We start from the raw sequence: 19,733 nt of genomic DNA, 5'->3' as shown, positions 1-19,733 counted from the left end.
GGCCATGTCATAATTAAGAATTCTGCGAGTAAGTTTCCTTAGTGCTGACCCCACTTCTTTGGAAAAACCTAGCTAGAAATAAGGGGAGCTCCATCGCTGTTGGTGTTCAGGCTCTTTGGGTCTTTTTGGAAGGACCTTTGGAGATAGAATGGAAGTGGAAATGCTCCTGAAAAGTTAGTGCCTGGTTAGTACCAGATGTTATAATGACGATAAGCATATTGGTGGTTTTCTGGATTGTGACTCTATTATATTTCTTTTCTTTTTTTAACCTGATTGCTTTATAAAGGAATTGTAAGTTTCTCAGAGCATCTTATTAAACCCCAAAACATCAATAAATAATGGGAACATTATTAGCTTCTGTTCATAATTGAGTTGTGTAAGGTCCCAGAAGTTTCCCTGAACCGAGATGCCAATGAGAGTGAGACTCAAGATGACAATAACCACTTTTTTTATTTATGGCCAAGGTAAAAAGGCTGGGTGACAAAACTATATACAAAATATACAGACAAAATGCATGTAAGGAATAGCCACACTCCTGCAAGATTCTTAATGTAATTACTGAACAAATAGGACATACAAGTCTTCTCTTTCTTTCCCTTTCTGAAATGGAAGCAACAGTGGAAAAGGACAGTCTTCCTTTCTCAGCACTAGACCAAGAGCCAAACTAAGCAGAAATCTTGTTAGCTGTCTTGTATTAATGTTTAGGTTGACAAATAGAAAGTGTGATTTTGCATGTCACATCAGGACCTTAGTGGGTGGACAAGGCCTTTGACTTATGGTGTCACCCCAGCTCCAGCTAGAACACCTCTAGGGGAATTAACAACATGCAAGCAAATAGTAGCCATTCTATTTAAATAATTTTTGCATTACTATTAAATCATGCTTGTGTTGAGATGGAGTAATAATGTATAACAAATCTCCCAAAAATTGTTACCATCTTCTAGAATTATTACAGGGTGAATGCTTGTTTCCAAGACCAGCTATAGCTGAATTAATCTTTTACTCATTTAGTATTATCTAACTTTTAATACAATAATACATAGCATTCTATAAGCACTGAGACACTACCTAGAATGGATAAACATATGCCATTAAGCTCATGGCCAATGTCACTCTAGTCCAAGGGCAAATAATTCCATTGAGCTTTCCATTCTTTCCATCACCCAATGAGCTTAAAAAGGGGTGGAGAACTGCTGAGAATGCTGTAGAATAAGACTAAACATACCGTATTTTCACGACTATAAGCCGCACTGAAAATCCTAAAATTTGATCAAAAACCGGCAGTGCGGCTTATAGCCCGGTGCGCTTTATATGTGAAAAAAGATTGAAAATCTCTCCCTCCCGATGCTCAAACTTGAAGCTCGCAAGCATGCACACGTCCCTCGGGTCTCTCCCTTCAACCTCGCTACTTTCTGAGTCGGAGACCCGGGGCGAGCAGAGAGCCACCCAGCTCCCAGCCCCTATAAACTGGGCTGTTCCGTCACCCCCGCCGCCGCAAGAAGGGACGACAGACTGGCGCAGCCCTTCATGATTTGCCGGCGCCGAGCACCCCATCCGCCCCGGCAGTCGCCCTGCCTAACTCCGCTCCGCGCCCCAGCCGGCTCTGCGCTGCCGGTCAAGGGCGCGCGGGTGGCCGGTGCGGCGCCGGTCTTCCCAGCACACCACGCCGGCCAGGCAAGAGCCGGGAGAGCAGCGGAGCCCCAAGCCTCCCGCGCCAGAAACGTCCCGCTAGCCTGCCACGTGCGCCCACCCGCCCGCCTCAGGGACCGCAACCCGGGCGCCCTGCCCGCCCCCGTCCCCCCCGCCTGGCTCACCGATGCAGATGACATGGGGCATGCCGCGGCAGGCGTGCAGCCAGAGGACCCAGAGCAGGGCGGCGGCGGCAGCAGTGGAGGCGCAGGAGCGGGCCAGCGGCGGGCGCGGGGCATGGCAGTAGGTCAGCATCCTGGGCGGGCAGGCGGCAGGCAAGGCGCGGGAGGCGAAGAGGACAGAGCAACCGGAGCGCTGCCGCCGCCCGGTTCAGCTTCCCTGGCCGCAGAGCCCCAGGCCCCCGCGCTGGCAATCTCCCGGGGTGGCGAGGCTGCGCGGGGCAGCTCAGCGGAGGAAGGCGGCTGCCTGGCGGGAGAGGCTCGGCCAAAAGGTGCCGGGGCTGGAGCCGCAGAGCCAGGCATGCCTTCCGCCCGGGAAGTCCTGCCCCTTCATCCCCGAAGGCCGGCGCGTGGTGAGGGGGGCCGGCGTGGGGGCGAAAGTACTTTGCACATGCTCCACGGTCACCGCGCTCTCCGTCCCAGCCTTCGCCGAAGCCTCCCGAAGAAGCCAGAAAATGCCCCAACTCGGGCAGACGGAGTTCCAGTTGCAACCTGCGCACGTGATTCGATGAGGAACCAAGGGGAGCCGGGTCTCTGAGCACGGCTTATAACCCGGTGCGCTTTATATGTGAAAAAAGTTTGAAAAATTAACATTAACTGATACTGCGGGCTTATAATACGGTGCGGCTTATGGTCGTGAAAATACGGTAATTGTTTTAACAACACAGGGATGGACTTCAAAAGTTCCAGCAACAGGTTCACTGCCCCATTGCTGGGTGGATGTGGCCATGGTGGCCATGACCTAGTTGGCCTCTTGAACCACGGTGGGGGAGGGGGCTATTTTGCCCTCCCCAGGCTCCAGAGGTGTTCCTTGATGCTGGGGGAAGGGCGGAAACTGCTTACTTCGGGCTCTGGAGCCCCTCCAGAGGCTGGGAACAGGCCTGTTCTTGGACTTCTAGAACCTCCGGTAGGCCCATTTTTTTGCCCTCTCCCAGCCTCTGTATGGGTCCTGCACTTACCTTGCATGATGAATGGGCGTGTTGAGACTCCTCGGATGGGGGTGGGGTGGGGTGAGTGGAGCCAGCCATGGATGGCATTTGGGTAAGGTGGCCAGACTTTCAGATTGGTAAAGAGGGACACCATTGACAGGGGGGGGGGGGCTTGATTACAAATTTTATATTTTGTCAAAAGGTCACCCCAGGACACTGAAACCAGCATAATTACGAATCTGTTGCCAAACAAAATTTTGATCACGTGACCATGAGGATGCTGCAATGGTCGCTAAGTGTGAAAAATGGTTGCAACGGTCGCTAAGTGTGAAAAATGATCATCAGTCACTTTTTTCAATGCCATTGGTCACTAAATGTTTTCCCCCTCCTCGAGACACCTCACTTCTTCCTTCACTCCTCTTGCTTATCTACCTTCACCTTATCCTTCTGCTCTTTTCCTCTCTTCCTTCCTTTCTCCTTCCATCCTCTCTTCTTTCCTCACTCACTCCCTTCCTCCTTTTCTCTTCCTTCCTCCTTCCATTCTTTCAGCTTCATTTCTTTTGCCTATCTACCTTCTATGTCTTTCTGCGCTTTCCATTTCTCTCTTCCTCTTCGCTTCTGTTCCTTCCTCCTTCCATCCTTTCACCTTCCCTCCTTCCTATTTCTTCCTTCTTCCTTCCTTCTGCCTATTTACCTTCACCTTCTCTGTCTTTCTGCTCTTTCCCTGTCTTGTTTCGCTAAAATCTTGTGGCTCATCTTAACTTAAAGTATTCTCTCTTCCTCCAGCCCATTTTTCTTTTCTTTTTTTAAGTTTACAAAGTAATTTTCACCAATTCAGTGGAAAAAAGAAAACAGACAGCCCTCTGTCTCAATACACACATTCCAATAGAGAGAAGTTCCCTAAGGATGGGCTCTCCAGCACAAGTCCCAAAGCTTGGAAGAGTAAACCTCTGGTTCCAGTGAATGATACAGATTGTATTCAGGCAGTTCTCTGTTCCAAAAAATATATATCTTGCAATGGGCTCTCTCCCACCCCCAGCAACAAACATTCAAACATCAGCCTTAGGCACCAAAGTGCTTCCACAAATGGAAAGCTGGCAAAAGGCCAAAGAAACTCCCAGATTTGGAAATACCTGAATACAAACCCAGGCAGTCCTGTGGGCTCAGACTCTCTTCCCTCTCTCCAACTAATTCCCTAAACTGAGGGCAGCAAGTCTGCAATAAACTAGATGGCCAGACACACAAACACACACACACACAGAACAAAACCCATTAAATATGATCAGACTGTAACCAGCTTTAAAACATCCCCACCCCTAATTGAGATACACTGGACAAAGGTCTCTTAAGACCCAAGAAGAGAGTGTGAATGGGGTGGGTGTGTGAAGGAGAGAGAGAAAGGAAGAGTGAGAGTGATTGTGAGTGGTGTGTGTATGTGAGACAGAGAATGACTGAGTGTGTTTGTGTGTGTGAGAGAGAAAGGAAGTTGAGCGTGAGTGGGGTGTTTGTGTGTGTGAAAGAGAGTATGATTGAGTGTGTGTTTGTGTGTGTGTGTGTGAGAGAGGAAGAGTGAGTGTGCATGTGAGAGAGGTGGGGGGAGGAATCCCTGCCCTGAAAAGGGAGCATCCTCCGAAGAGAGCAAACAAGCCCTTTGCGGGCAGGAGGCGGTGAGTGCTGCTTCCCTAAGGAAGCTGCGCGCCTTTTCTTTTGCAAGCGCGTGACACAACTGGCCCGGGAAGCTCTGCCGCCTGTCTGGCCGGTTACCAAAATTTAGGCCCGAAAAGGTGGCTCCCCGCAAGCGAGGACGGGCCTGCCGTCTTAAGTAAGGGCAAGAACTGGGCTCGCCCTGCGCAGCTCCTGAAGACAGTTTGTGAGCCAAGACTTTCCTTAGAGGATCTCCTGCAAGAGCCGCTCGGCAAGGGATCTGCTTAGGTGGCTGGATCTGGGGTGAATGGGAGGCTGGGGTGGGCACGGATGCGCGGGCGGCACGGACGGTTGCAGCCCTGACTTGCCTCGCCCAGTGGCGGCCCGGACTAACTTCCCCTCCCACCTCAGAGGTGCCTCGCTCACCATCTGCCGGTGGGCGTCTCCGACGATCAGGTCCGTGAGCTTGACCGCCCCGCTGACGGCAAAAAAGGCCCAACACCACGTGGAGGGCAGAGAACAGCAGCGCCATCGTCGCCTTCGCTCTTTCTCCCACCTTTCCCTCCCGTTGGAGGAGGTGGAACCGGGGCAGGGGCACAGAAAGGAGGCTGGGAAAGCCGCCCCGGATGGCTTTCTCACACACAGGACAGGCGCGACCTGGGAGACACAGGGAAAGGTGCCTGCTCGCCAGCCCGCCCACCCTTGGGCTCCGGGGGCAGCACCTTCCCAGCGCCGCCGCTGCCACACTGCTTCCTTTGCGCACTGTGGAGGTTCTCGCACACAGGATGGGCGCGACCTGGGAGACACAGGGAAAGGCGCCCGCTCGCCAGCCCGCCCACCCTTGGGCTCCCGGGGCAGCACCTTCCCAGCGCCGTCGCTGCTGCGCTGCTTCCTTCGCGCCCTGCGGAGTTTCTCACACACAGGGCACGACCTGGGAGACAGAGGGAAACTCCGCAGGGCACGAAGGAAGCAACGTGGCAGTGGTGGCGCTGGGAAGGTGCTGCCTCCGGAGCACAAGGGTGGGTGGGCTGGCAAGCTGGTGCCTTTCTCGCACACAGGGAGCCGAATGCTTTTGAGAGGGGACGGGCGCAACCTGGGAGACACAGAGAAACTCCGCAAAGGGGGAGAAGGAGAGGAGGGCCGTCTCCTTCCCCCAGCCGCCCTACTGTGGAGGGACAAAGGCTAGTGGAGGAGGTGGGGCGGGGCGTGAAAGCCAGACCGCGGCCTCCCTAGGGCTAAAGGCCGCTGCCACCCACCTGAAGCGGCAAAGCCTCCCGATTCCCACCGGTACCGTTACTCACCAGTTAAGCAGCAAGCAAACGGCGAAGACAAAATGAAATGGAGACTCGCGCGGCGTACTAAGCTAAGCGGACTCCAGCCAATCAGTGAGCTGGCTGGGATATTTTCCATCCCAGCCAGCTCACTGATTGGCTGGAGTCCAGGCCAATCAGTGAGCGGCAGGCTGGGCTGGCTTAGATTTTTAGTGTAGAACGGAACAAGCGAGCGAGCTAGCAGCTGATGGGCGGGGGAGCGAGTGAGCTGCGAGTGCCAAAATAAAGCGGGGTTTTTTGAGAACGGCCCGGGACCCGGGAAAAATTATGGGAAGGCGTGTCTGTCCCGCCAGATGCGGGACGTCTGATCATCTTACATTTGGGGCTTCACCAAACTGAGCAGAATCCTAGTTAGAGGATTGCCCAAACCCATGTGACTCCCCAGCAGCCCACCCCTGTAACACCACCTCTTTAAGGTGTTTCATGAAATAATGTGATCTCCCTACTTCTAAAGCAAAACTAAGTTGCTGATTGCTTTGCTTTGCTTTACACCAGTATTTTTCAAATTTGGCAAATTTAAAACATGTGAACTTCAATTCTCATAAATCTCAAATTCTGGGAGGTAAAGTCCATATGACTTAATGTTGCCAGGTTTGAAAAACATTGCTTTAGACTACTTTGATTCTACCTGTGCAATTTTCTTTGACACATACATTTTTTTAACTCCAAAGGAGATTTCAAGGTGATTTGAAGCACCTGGTCAAGGCAAATCACATTGTTTCTTAATCTCAGTAAAATACATTTTGTTCACAGAAGAATATACCTCATCAAGTGAGTCAAAATGTTTGTATAAATAGGCTTGTGAAAATTTATGATCCATTATCAACCCTGCATGATGGAAGGAAGGAATTTTTTTTTCAGGGCTGAAGGAGTAGGGGGTCATAATTTTTGGAATTAATATTCCTCTGACAAATAGTGAATCAAGTTTATTTTTTTAATATATTGGTAGCAGAAAATGATTTAGTGCTACTGCTTTTACTGTTAAGGAGAGTACTCTGTCACAAACTTGTCATATGAATCAGTTGCATCACCTTTTCCGGTCTAGAAACTCCCAGATGTATTAGAACTTTTGCAAACAACAAAATTTGTAAATCTTGGTTGAGGCAAATATTTCCAAAGAATATAAACAAACTTTCCTAGACCTGAGGAGGGCAATGGTAGTATGCAGTTTGGAAAATAAGTGTGATTCGAAGAGAAATAGGATTAAGTGAGGAAGAGCTGATTGAAAGGAGGATGGAAATGAATGATTTACGATACCTTCAGTCATGGTCCAAGGTGAAGCACGGAGTGGAATATATTGTTGTTCTTGTGAATCACCTAAGCTATAACTTAGAAGCTTGGTGTGCAGCTTTTTTTGTCTTATTAGATCTCTTGGGGACTTTTGATTCTATCAATCCTAATATGGTTCTGGGCCTCTATAAAAGTTACAATTTGAGGGCATGACATTGTAGGTGTCTACTTAAAATGTAAATTTTAATTTTTATTTTATTTAAAAGATTAAAATCCAAAATACAATTTACAAAGACAAAACAAAAATTTAAAAATTTAAATTAAAATGACAAAAAATGAAACTACATATTATTTCCCCAGCTGAACAATGACAGATATAGTGCAACAATTATAATAAAAAATTCTATATCTATCTGAAATATAATTTGACCTGTCATACATTATATATATGAAGAAAAAATAGTTAACAGGTTAAACAATAGCAACGTTAACCTTTCTAGGCTTCTGTTCACAATGTGACCTTTAAAAGTATTTTTTCAAGCTCTTAATCTTTCCTTCTTAGTGATACCGAAATATGAGACCAACTCACAGTTTAGTGGAATCTACCCTGCCATGGATAGGTATCTTCTTAGGAGAAATATTGTAATTAAATTTTGTCTACCAGAGATTACTAAGATGCATTCTGTAGGTAAATAAAGAACTGAAAACTGAAATTTGAGGTGCTAATTTTATTTATGATAAACAAAAAATTCCATTACAACAAATCATCTTCCTTTATTTTTCATATTTCATTATCACTATAATAAGCTTTGCCCAAGGATGAGAAGGATGGAAGGAAGGAAAGGAGGAAAGAAGGAAAAGTTCTTTGAAATAACCAGGAATAAAACAGTGTAGCTTTCTGTTTTCATCTCTTAATCAAGAAAAACTTCTGAGGCTGATGAAAGGATCAGAAGATGCTGTAAAATTGTTGGAGTTTTACATGGAGTTGCCAAACTATTTTCATCAACCTGTTAACAGATTACAAATTAGATGTTAAAATTTGATAACACAAAAGTAGCTAAACAAGTATCTATGTTTCTAATTACCAAACTAATTCAAGAAGAAACATTTTGCTGGAGGCAGCATCAAGAAAGCAGCCAAATGATATAATTAAGAAAAACTTCTCTCAGCCTAGGCTGGAGGAACCCTAGTTGTCAATGGATGGCTGAAGAATTGGAAATAAATGTTAAGGACCAACTTCTATGGAAATATTGATGAAGTATAACAATGCCAGCAAATTAGGTTTGCATGTGGTTGATCAAAGTTTCTGGTAGCTAATCTGAAGCAAAGGAATCAAAGGCAGGTGAAGTGAAAGCAATATCTGTATTCACCCAAGAAAGAAAGAAAGCAAAGATTGGGGAGAAGATTAGGCTACAAGGCTAAAGGGAAGGGAGTATGGAGGATTTCCTTTTTCATCAAAACTATGATAATATGGAACCCAGTGCATCCTTGAGAAGAAAGTACTACCTGAATCGCTGAACATCTTATTCTGGGTCCACACAGCGCATTGCACAACATTTGTAACAACATTTCTTCTTTTTTTCACAACCATAATCTGTCGAGCACTCGTTAGGCAGAGGACCAGCGCAATCGCAGATATCTATTGGGCACACCCCTGGCTTCTGTTTAACTGGACCTTCTAGAAATGGCAGAGGGGAAACAGGGGGAAAATGTAGTGGAATTATTACATTACATTATTAATTTACAGTATATATTATTAATTCACCATCAGTCAAGGCAGTTTTATTTGGAACAGCTTACATCCTGCAACAATACTTCTAACACCATTGCATCAATTTCCATTCCACTTTAGCTTTTACTTTCCACATCCTCTCTCCTTCTTCAGGCCCTGGTGCTTTTCCAGCTTTTCATACTCTTTCCTGGGGTTGCTGTCACTTGATGGTAAGAGCACTTGTGACTATGACTTCTAGGTTGAGAGAGTCTCCCAAAATCTAGAAATGACATCAAAGCTGGGGGCAATATGCTGACTCTGTAAACCACTTAGAGAGGGCTGTAAAACACTGTGAAGCAGCATATAAGTCTATGTTCTATTGCTATTGCTATTGCTATTGCTATTTCTCTCTCTCTCTCTCTCTCTCTCTCTCTCTCTCTCTCTCTCTCTCTCTCTCTCTCTGTACATGTAATTAGCAGACAAAAAAGTCCTCATCATTTTCAACCTCAAAATTATTACCAAACATTGTTGAATAAAAGCGTTGAACTCATTTTCCAGGAGACTAATAGCAATAGCACTTATACTTATCTACCGCTTAACGATGCTTTACAGCTATCTCTAAGTGGTTTATAGAGTCAGCATATTGCCCCCAACAATCTGGGTCCCCATTTAACTGAGTCAAGCTTTAGCCTGGTGAGATTCAAATGGACAAATTGCAGCTAGCCGACAAAAGTAACATGCACTACTGCCTTCTAACCATTGCACCACCATGACTAATGAAGAGATGACTTAATTAACATCTTCATCCCACACTTTCAGAGTTACCTCAGAAAGGATTTCAATCTGCTGCCAGACTTACGCCTCTTAGAGAGGAAACTCTGAATAATTCCTCCTTCCTAGCTGAAGCCAGAACAATTGGAAAAAAGTCATGGAAAATTATTTCAATATATGATAACTATTGCAAGTATATTATATGCACAGAGAAAGATTCAATGCTACCCACTTTGGGGGAATAGTTGGTAAAGTTGACAAGCAACAAGAAATTTCCCCAGAGATATTGCTCAACATATTGAGCCAAGGTGGCACAGTGGTTAAATGCAGCACTGCAGGCTACTGCTAGATCAGCAGGTCAGCGGTTCAAATCTCACCGGCTCAGGGTTGACTCAGCCTTCCATCCTTCCGAGGTGGGTAAAATGAGGACCCAGATTGTTGGGGGCAATATGCGGCCTCTCTGTAAACCGCTTAGAGAGGCCTGAAAGGCCTATGAAGCGGTATATAAGTCTACTGCTATTGCTACTGCTATTGTCAGTAGGATTCCTAATTCTACCTTTGTTTCAAAGGCCAATTAAACCCACTGATTTTTTCCAACTGCATATTTCATTTAAACCTTATCAAAATGAATTGCAATTTTCTCCAACCTCAAAGACCTGCAATATGTTATAGGTTAAAAAGGTGTCACAACAGCCAATGTGAAGTTGGTTAAGTAATCAGTTTCAACTTTAGAGTTTTTAAAATCATTCTTATTTCTTTTCCAGTGTTATAAAATTAATGTAGATTGACTGGAAATGTGCACCTTCAACTTATTGAGAGAAAATGAAAATTATAGTTGAAAAAGGGTGCCATCTAGAGATGGAGGTAATATCTCTATCTCTATTGCTATAGCTATATGATCTATATCAACTATATCTATCTCAAGGTCCAAAGATTGGTTGAATAATATCAGCACTACAGTAAATTTTATGAAGAGAATCTCCAACAAAATTTAAACATTTGCATTTCTGAAACTGCATTACAGTTTAACGTATGTTATCATAAATTCCCTGATAATAATATTAGCAAAAGCTATATAAATTAATATTCTATTAGCTCTATCAAATAGACAACTTAAAAGTAAAGACAAAGGCATAAAACTCAGTGAGACTTCCTTCTCTTTCCTCCATCATCTCTCTTCACCAAACAGCTATTTTTATGTCTCACTTGTTCTGAGGTCGCTCCCGGTTGTGGTGGGGAATCCCATCCGAAGAGCTAGAAGGCCCACAAGGAGAAAGGTGAAGAGCAACTTCATGCTGTCCTCCAGATTCAGCAAATGACTTAGAATGATCAAAAACTACTCCTGGGTGAAACAACGTATGCACAGAAATGTGGTTAGAGCTACAGTTGCACACAACTGCTATCAGAGTTTGCCAACTGGTTTGTATGTTTCAATTCTTTCTCCGCCCCCAAAAGGAAGCAATTCTTCACATTTTTGTTGAAACAGAAGCTAGGGTTACAACAGGTAGCAGCATTAGTAACTGAAATATTATGGGATAGTCTAGATCATGATCACCCTTCCATGTTTATAAACTCTGACTACCAACAAAAGGAGATGTCCTCTTTTTTTTTGTCCTCGACCTCTGCCTGGTAAGCAGAGTCTTAAATTCTGTCTTTCAGCTCACCCTATGAGCCATCCAGGCAGAAAGTCATTTTTATATTGCCTTTGTTACATTTGTGTTGCATTTGTACTGATAAATAAATAAAGGGAGACTAGTCTCCCTTTATTTATTTATCAGCACAAATGCAAAACACACACACACACACACACACACACACAAACACAAACACAAACAAACAATTTTTGAACCTTTTTGATCATGGTAGTCATTTAAACTTTCATATATAGTGGCCTTGTAAAATGTCTGCTTCTTTCATTTCCTCGTCTGCCATGAGACTCAAGAGCCAAGATTTATTTAATTTATTTCCTGATTCCAGCAATTGGCTTTAATCTGGCCCTTTCAATTCTATGATCATGGTAATCTGCAAATCACACCATATGTTCCTAGGGTGAAATTTGAAAAGTACATCACAGTTGATTCCATCTGAATGCCAGCAATCTTTCTTTCTTTTAGTAATAATTTTGAAATGGCAATTGAAGACAGAAACCACAGAGTCCAGAGGATTTTCTTATTCATTCAATATGTTGATTGGAAAGTATAATCCAGATAAAGAATGGAGGGAGCAAGGAGGGAGGTGGAATTTCCTATTCGTCCATCAACCACCTGCAACATAATAGCATGATACTCTTCCATTGGGGCCCCAAGCCAACTGGCTGAGTCAGGTCTTCTGACTCTTACAGAATGTTAGGAGGATGGTGGAGGCAGATCCTACCTTGGCAGGGAAGATGCTCCCAAGGGCTGTCATAGCAGAGAAGAGTCTTCTCCTGGATCCCATGAGGAATATTACCAAATGATGCCCACAAATGATGGTGAGAATGCCCACAGAGTGGTCTGCCACTACTGGATTATAGGATAAAAGAAACTGGCTATCCCTTGAATCTGTCAAAGAAATAACCATGAGGAATGTTACCAAAGGATGCCAGCTGGCCAAGACTTTGCTGTACCTTCAGCAAGGAAGATAATGTCGATGAACCAAAAAACTAGAACTGTGGAATCCTGCATGTGGCAGATGATCCTTGAAACTTCAGCAACATGTATATAATCTCTAATTATCCTGGATACCCCTCCCCATCTTTTAACAGCATTTATTACTTATTATTGTTCTCATTTTTGTTTCATTCTAATATGTACCAGATGTAATGTTTGTAAGCCGACCAGCGACATCTGTGACGAGATGCACAGTAAATTTAATAGGTAGCTAGCTAGCTAGCTAGCTAGCTAGATATAAATTAGCAACCTATTAGCTTGGCTTGACTTTGGGACATAGATGCACCAAATGGCTATTGTTTCTTATTAGGTCTCTTGACAGTTTGTGGTTAACTGACACTTTCTTGAAACTGAAATGTGGTTAGGTTATTTCACATTCATGCCATCCGCAATATCCTGTTACCTTTCCCATTCAACATCTCAAGCAAAGCAGTTCTTGTCTCCTTCTGATGGGTGGTCCAGTTAACAAACCTTCCTGATCCCGAGGATGCCGAAAAACGGTGATATCAGGTTTAGAAATGTTATATTAGACGAGAATCACAAACATCTAATCTGGGGAAAAACTGACTGAACGGAGGGAAAAAATGTGGAGGCATATGTGATTGCCATTGTGGAGGACTTTATCTATAGCTTATGTGCAGTGGTGGGATTCAAATAATTTAACAACCAGTTCTCTGCCCTAATGATTCCCTCCCAACAATCAGTTCACCAAACTGCTCAGAAAGTTAACAACCGGCTCTCCCGAAGTGGTGCGAAATGGCTGAATCCCACTACTGCTTACGTGGTTGGAGTGCAGCTTTCCTTGTTGTATTAGATCTCTTAAGGACTTTTGATAATATCAATTCTAATATAATTTGGGAATTCAGGGCACAGTATTACAATTATCTTTTTATAAATATGATTCTTTTTCCCACCCAACCCTTAGCTTTTCCTTCTTTGAGGTAGGGAAATGTGAGAATAACGTCACAGTTTTACTGACTACTCTTCTGTCATGGTTGTATTGTCTTTTTCTTTTAAAAAATTGTAAATTAAAAATGACCAAGATGGCATTCTGCAGGTAAATAAAGGAAGAATTGAAAAGTGAAATTTGCAAAAGTAACTTTATTTATGATAGAGATGTAATCATGGGCATTGTAATGAAAAACACATATAGTTTTATTCATTTTTCATTGTCCACTGATTATCCATTGAAAATATGTATATAACAGCAAGCTGTAAGACAGAAAGTGAGACATTCAGCAAAACAGGCAGAAAGAAAAGTTCCCTGAAACAACAAGGAGTAAAGCAGTGTGGCAAATATCTTGCTTTTCTCATCTCTTGTTCAAGAGACATTTTTCAGGCTTATGAAGGGATCAGAAAGATGCTGAAATATTGTTGAATACATTGAACCATCAAACCACTCCCATTAACCAGGAAACCTGTTATGGATTAGAAATGACACATTAAAACTTAAGTAAACTACACTCCAGAAGTCACTACATGAGCATCATATTTCTAACAACCAAACTAGTCTCAAGAGTACAGTACATATTTTACTGAAGAAGTTGTCAAAGAAGATGATACAATAAAAATGTCTGTCAAGTTGGATTGGAGGATTCTAGTTGTAAATAGCTTGCTGAAGAATTTAAATTAAGAGTCAAGGACGGGCTTTATATGGGAATTTTAGTGAAATATAACAATGCCAACAAATTAGGTTGTGCAGTACCCGCAGAGTTCATCCCAAGGAGGGGGAATCAGAGGCAGGCAAGGTGAAAGCAATAGCTATATTCCCCACAGAAAAAAGTAAAGAATGTGGGCAAGATGAGGCTAGAAGGTTAAAGTGAGAGAAAGATGGTGGCTATCATAAAGAAGATGAATCAAGAGTGTCCTTGAGAAAAATGCATATAAAGTACTACCTGAGTCTCAGAACTTCTTACCTTGGATCTACACATTTCTTTACACAACAATTCTCACAACACTTCATCCTTCCTTTACATTCCTTATCTGTCCGGCAAATATAAATTGTAGGAGGAATGCATCTGCAAGTATCGATTGGACACTCCCCCGGTTTCTCTGGACTCTGCTTGTCTGCAATAGAGAAGGATAATGCAGTACAACAGTAGTTAACCTTAAATATAATGTATAGGTAGTAGTCACTTATCAACTGCTTTGTTTAGTGACTAAGCAGTGTTACTATTATGATGAAGAAATAATATCTAAGCCCTGCATTTATGATCTTTGCAGGTTTGTAAAACAGGGGAAAGCTGACCGACAATCACTTTTGCATTCGGTGACTGCTTTGCTTATCAAACAGTTGCTAAAAGAGAATTACCCGCATTAGGAACACATAATTAGCAGCTAAAAACCAACATTATCAATGGCAAAATAATAAAGTTTGTTTAAAAAATGAGCTCTGCTCATTTTCCTGGAGACTAACAAAGAGGAAGTTAATTATCTTCTGTGTTTATTGCACATTTTCAGAGCTACCTCAAAAAAGACTTCGGAAAAGGGAAGCTTTGAACAATGTCTCAGGAAGGAGTTCCTGTTCATTGAATACCTTGTTTTTATTTGGAATGCAATTTTTTTTCTTTGATACTTAGAAAGCATTTCTGGCCACAATCAGCACTGACCAAACAGGAAATTTTGACCCAGTGATTGTTCCACACGTTCTCTTTGGAATTCCTCATCTACCTTCCTTTTGAAGGCAAATCCAATCCACTCACTTTTTCAGGCTTCCAACTTAAATCTATGCTAACAAAATGCAGAGGGAGATGTCCAAATGACATGACCTGTTGCTATCCATGGGTAAATGTGGCTTGTTACTTTATGCTTCAGCTGCTTATATGAACACAGCCATTTAGTCTTCATTCTTCAGCAACTTAACCTGTTCTTCCTTCTCTTCTCACCTCATGCAACACTTACAAACTCTGACAAAATGAACTGAATTGTAATTTTCTCTAACCTGAATAGCCTTCAATGCACTAGATATAAAAAGGTGCTCAGAACAACATTTGTGGAGTAAGTTAAGTAATCAATCAATCAATCAATCAATCAATCTCAGCTTTAGATTTTTTCATTTCTATTTACTTCCTTTCAGATATTGTAAAATTAATATAGAATATTTTTATACTGAAAATGTTCAATATAAATGTAAATCTCCCACTTACTGAAAGAAAATAGAGATATTTGAAAATGTTGCCATCTACAGATGACGCCAATATGTATAGTATGGATATACTGAGTTTGAAAACCCCAACATATCGTAAATTGTGTGTTAATTCAAATTCTATTGGACAAATGGAAAAAAAATGCTGAAGGATTTTCTGCAGATATATTGCTCAACATATTCTCAGTAGGATTCCTAATTCTACTTTTGTTTCAAAGGCTTATTCAATCCACTAACTTTTTCAGGCTTCCAACTGCATATTTCATTTAGACCTTATCTGATGCAACACCTTAAAGCCTTAACAAAATGAATTGCATTTTTCTCTAACCTCAAATGCCTGCAATATGTTATAGGCTAAAAAAAAAAGGTTTCAAAACACTTTTATGAAGTTGATTAAATAATCAATTTCAACTTTAGATTTCTTTACAATTCGTATTTCTTTTCAAGTGCTATACAATTAATATAGATTAGAAATGTGCACCTTCAATTTATTGAGAGAAAATGGAGATTATAGTTGAAAAGGTTGCTCTCTAGAGATGCAAGGGTTATCTCTAGCATGGAGTACCCTGAGTTTGAAATTTCTGATATATACAGTATATAAAAGATGGCAACCTTTTTTGTCAAATATAATCTCAATTTCCCCCCAATAAGATACAGAGAAAGAAAGGGAGAGACACACAGGTCCAATCTGAAGGTTTACAGATTGGTTTAATAATACCAACAGTACAATAAATTGTATGAGGAGCATGTCCAACAAAATGTAATTATTTGTATTTCTGAAATTGCATTACAGTTTAACATATGTTATCATAATTTTCCTGATAATAAGTGGAGTAAAAACTATATAAATTAATATTCTATCTGCTCTATCAAATAGACAATTTAAAAGTAAAGATGAAGGCATAAAACTCAATGAGGCTTCCTTCTCTTTCCTCCATCATCTCTCTTCACCAAACAGCTATGTTTATGTCTCACCTGTTGGGAGGTCACTCCCGGTTGTGGTGGGGAATCCCATCCAAAGAGCTAGAAGGCCCACAAGGAGAAAGGTGGTGAGCAGCTTCATGCTGTCCTCCAAAATCAGCAAACAACTTAGAATGATCAAAAACTACTGCTGGGGAAAACAGTGCAGGAACAGAAATGTAGTTAGGGCTACAGTTGCATCAGAGTTTTACCAAACTGATTTATATGCTTCTGTTTTGTCTCCTCCCCCAGAAAGAAGCAATTATTTGCATTTCTGTTGAAACAGAAACTAGGGTTACAACAGGTAGCAGCATTAGTAACTGCAATATTATGGAATAGTCCTCATCATGATCACTCTTTCCTGTAAGTAAACTCTGATGGCCAACAAAAGCAGATATCCTCTTTTTTGTCCTCGACGTCTGTCTGGCAAGCAGAGTCTTTAAATCATATATATATGATCCCAGTAAGGGTATGGCTAGCTGATGAGAGCTAAATAGCTTGAAATAGATCTATACTAGTCTCCCTTTATTTATTTATCAGCACAAATATAACAAAGGCAACAGTAAAAATATTGGGTTTCTCTTGTGATGGACTCTTGTGACGAGCTGATTGATGGATAATGGAGGCGGTTAGCTTCCTCCCATAATTGGGGCATACCAGGGGTTGTGACACAAACTATATACCTTCCTCCCTGGCTTCAGCTGATAAGGAGGAGGGCCTGTGGCTTAATGGCTAAGACGTCTGCCTAAGATGTAATACACCACAGGTTCGAATCCCAGTAAGGGTATGGCTAGCTGATCAGAGCTAAATAGCTTGAAATAGATCTATACTAGTCTCCCTTTATTTATTTATCAGCACAAATATAATACATACATACATACATACATACATACATACATACATACATATGTGTGTGTGTGCGCGCACACACACACACACACACATGTGTGTACACACATACCTTTTTGTTCAAGGTAGTCATTCAAACTTTTATATATAGTGGCCTTATAAAATATCTGCTTCTTTCATTTCCTCGTCTGCCCATGAGACTCAAGAGCCAAGATTTATTTAAATTATTTCCTGATTCCAGCAATTGACTTTAATCTGGCCCCTTCAATTCTACGATCATGGTAATCTGCAGATCGCACCATATAGTATGTTCCTAGGTGAAAATTTGAAAAGTACATCACAGTTGATTCCATATGAATGCAAGCAATTTTTCTTTCTTTTAGTAATAATTTTGCAATGGCAATTGAAGACAGAAACCACAGAATCCAGAGGATTTTCTTACTCATTCAATATGTTGATTGGAAAGTATAATCCAGATAAAGAATGGAAGGAGCAAGGAGCGAGGTGGAATTTCCTATTCTTCCATCAACCACCTCCAACATAATAGCATGATGCTCTTCTGTTGGGGCTCCAAGCCAACTGGCTGAGTCAAGTCTTCTGACTCTTACAGAAGGTTTGAAGGGTGGAGGCAGATCTTACCATGAAAGGAAAGATGCTCCCAAGGGCTGTCATGGCAGAGAAGAGTCTTCTCCTGGATCCCACCAGCTGGAATTCCTTGACTGACAGGATCCACAACATGCTTCCTCTGCTGGCATGAGGGCATCAGGCCTGTCCCTTTTGGGTAAGATGATTCCTCAAGTAACCTAGAACTATGCCATTCAGTGCTTTGTAGTAATAACCAACACATTGAATTGCATTAGGTCTAGGAAGGATGCCTTTAATATTTGTAAAAGGAGTTAAAAGCATTCGTTGAATTTCACATTTTTTAGTCCATGTGTTTGGACACAAGGGGGGACATTTTGTTTCACATACGGTTACCATGCCTTCTATAACTGAAGAACATTTATATTTATTTGCTACTACAGCAAAATTAAAGTAATTCTAAAAAAGCAGAATGACCACATCTTGGAAGCTTTCTCGCATGTACAGGGCATGGTGCTCTTACTTCAAAAACTCAAAAAATGCAAACTATCTCTCTGGGTTGCAAAAACTCTTTGGATTCTTCTTCTGTATTCTTGGACACAATGCAAATTTGAAGGGCTATTGTCTTTAATCAGTGCTTAGTGCAGTGATTAAACACTTTTCAGTACCAAGTGTCAAAACTGAAATGTCCATGTGCAGATGGCGGCCAGCTGCTTTTTCAGGTTCCAGTGCATGCATTTATGTTGGCCTGCTGGTCCTCACATGAAGAGAGCAGCTGGCCAGTGCACATGCACAAAAAAACAGCTGGCTGCCACGTGCATGTACACCAGACCAGTTGCCTGGCGCACATGTATGTGCTGAAACATTGAGGAGCAGCTGGTGATGGTTTGCATGCCCACAGAGAGGTTTGCCATCACTGGCTTAGTCGATAAAAGAAACTGGCTATCCCTTGAATTTGTCAAAGAAATAACCATGAGGAATGTTACCAAAGGATGCCAACTGGCCAAGACTTTGCTGTACCTTCAGCAAGGAAGATAATGTTGATGAACCAAAAAACTAGAACTGTGGAATCCTGCATGTGGCAGATGATCCTTGAAACTTCAGCCACATGTATATAATCTCTAATTATCCTGATTGCCCCCTCCCCATCTTTTAACAGCATTTATTACTTATTATTGTTCTCATTTTTGTTTCATTCTAATATGTACCAGATGTAATGTTTGTAAGCCGACCAGAGACATCTCTGATGAGATGCACAGTAAATTTAACAGATAGAAAGATAGATAGATAGATAGATAGATAGATAGATAGATAGATAGATAGATAGATAGAAATAAACAACCTATTAGCTTGGCTTGACTTGAGGCACCAAATGGCTATTGTTTCTTATTAGGTCTCTTGACAGTTTGTGGTTAACTGACACTTTCTTAAAACTGAAATGTGGTTAGGTTACTTCACATTCCCTTCATCAGCAATATCCTGTTACCTTTCCCATTCTTGTCTTCTACATTCTGATGGGAGGTCCAGTTGGAAGAACCAATCGACGAACTAAGGATTTGCCCACACTCCTTGTGGTTAATAGTTCCCATATTTAGTCCGGTAATAATATTCAGAATTCTTCAAACACAATCCAGTTTCAAATATAAATTTCACACAGGATATCAACAAACCTGTTAATGCCGAAAAGAGGTGATATCAGTTTTAGAAAAGTTATATTATATTAGAAGAGAATCAGGAACATCTAATCTGGGGAAAAACTGTCTGAAAGGAGGGTCAAAATGTGGAGGCATATGTGATTGCCATTGTGGAGGACTTTATGTATAGTTGATGTGCAGTGGTGGGATTAACAACCGGTTCTCTGTCTGAATTATTTCTTACAACAATCGGTTCACCAAACTGCTCAGAAAGTTAACAACCAGTTCTCCCGAAGTGGTGGGAACTAGCTGAATCCAACCACTGCTTCAGGGGTGGGTTTCAGCCGGTACGGTCCAGTCAGCTCATTCTGGATAGTCAAATTTACCGTGCCTTTCTGTACCCATTGGTCCAGTGGCATTGTACCAGAATG

The 19,733-nt window shown here is 42.2% G+C and overlaps 1 long non-coding RNA gene across 1 annotated transcript; it reads right to left on the bottom strand.

The window, feature by feature from the left end:
- Positions 1–13,213: 13,213 nt before the first annotated feature.
- Positions 13,214–16,431, bottom strand: LOC106544220 (uncharacterized). The gene is made up of 3 exons (XR_015697354.1): positions 16,253–16,431; positions 14,049–14,199; positions 13,214–13,550 (listed from the first exon to the last, which is right to left on the bottom strand). It is a non-coding gene; the product is annotated as an uncharacterized LOC106544220 (long non-coding RNA).
- Positions 16,432–19,733: the final 3,302 nt, after the last annotated feature.

Source organism: Thamnophis sirtalis, unplaced genomic scaffold (genome assembly GCF_051295495.1).
Source record: "Thamnophis sirtalis isolate CommonGarterSnake01/CBP01778 unplaced genomic scaffold, rThaSir2_p1.2 scaffold_7, whole genome shotgun sequence".
NCBI lineage: Eukaryota > Metazoa > Chordata > Lepidosauria > Squamata > Natricidae > Thamnophis > Thamnophis sirtalis.
The sequence above is the reverse complement of the archived record's forward strand: the minus strand, read 5'-3'. Positions and strand labels throughout refer to the sequence as shown.